The following is a 1,244-nucleotide window of genomic DNA, read 5'->3' as shown; positions in this document are numbered from 1 at the left end:
TCTTTAACGTCTTAAAGGATACCAACACGACAATGCAAAGTGACAAGAGGTAACCAAGGTACCAAGATCCAATTTCAGATATACTAGAGGTTAAACGAGTGCAAGTACAAGTTTATACACAAACCTCAGTGCTTTAGCAAAGAAACAGTCCAACACAACTTCAAGAGTTCAAACCGTAGACCAACCAGTGTATCAAGGTCCTTAACTTGTTCACGAGTATATACAACCTTTAAAATACAATTAAATAACTTCTTTAATCCCTAACAGCTCAATAATATTGATGTAAAATAGGATTATCATCACAAGTAAGATTAGCCTGTACAAACACAACTATGCTCCCAAAACAGTGATTTTGGTCAGCCTAGTACCTCATGTCGCAACTTAGATTTGAAAAGGAACACGGTAAAACTAGACTTTATAACCTTCATGAAAGATGTAGCTACATCTCTTAAGGTTGCAAACAAACAAGAATCACCGCAGAATATATTTTGTACAACAAGATATAGTCAAAACACTAACAGTTGTTCATACAGGATTTGAAATTCCAAAATCTGGACAGAACTTGTCCTATGTTGCGTCCCATATTTCGAATCCCTAACAGCTAAATCAAAGTTTTACATAAACATAAGAATTGTAGGTCTACGAATTAGCTTTCCAAATCATATTTATTCACTGTAAACTAAGTTCTAGAGAGAGAGATATACATAAAATACCAAACACTACCCAGCTCAGAAACAGATTTTGTCACTTACCAACAAGAAGTGCGTGTTCTTGAATTCTAGCCAAAAGGGCCATGTTTTTCTTTTGTAATTTTGAAGAACAACTGATTAAAGAAGGCTCTAAGGTTTTTAGACTTGGAAAAAAATGAATTAACTCAAGGAGGTGAAAATATATATAGTCACACAAGTGATGTTTATCACTTGTACAGCTGTCTCCAAAAAGGGCTGCCCAAATAGTTGTGTGCTGCCCAAAATGCATACATATACACCTATATATCCCTCATCTCATTTTAAAGTTATATAATTCCAATTAGAATATTACCTACACACCCCATCACAATCCCTTAAATTACGATCACAATTTATGTTAAGCAAGTTAGCAATTATCACAACATTTCAAGTTCCCAAAATGAGACTAAAACATATTCTAGTAATTAAGCAACGGTAAATCGACATGCGACTCTTGGTTAGTATTTAGGGGTGTTACAATTATCTCCCCCTTAAAGAATTTCGTCTTACCTTACA

The sequence above is a fragment of the Solanum tuberosum genome, unplaced genomic scaffold (genome assembly GCF_000226075.1).
Source record: "Solanum tuberosum cultivar DM 1-3 516 R44 unplaced genomic scaffold, SolTub_3.0 scf00231, whole genome shotgun sequence".
In the NCBI taxonomy this organism is placed as follows: Eukaryota; Viridiplantae; Streptophyta; class Magnoliopsida; order Solanales; family Solanaceae; genus Solanum; species Solanum tuberosum.
Note: the sequence above shows the minus strand (reverse complement) of the source record.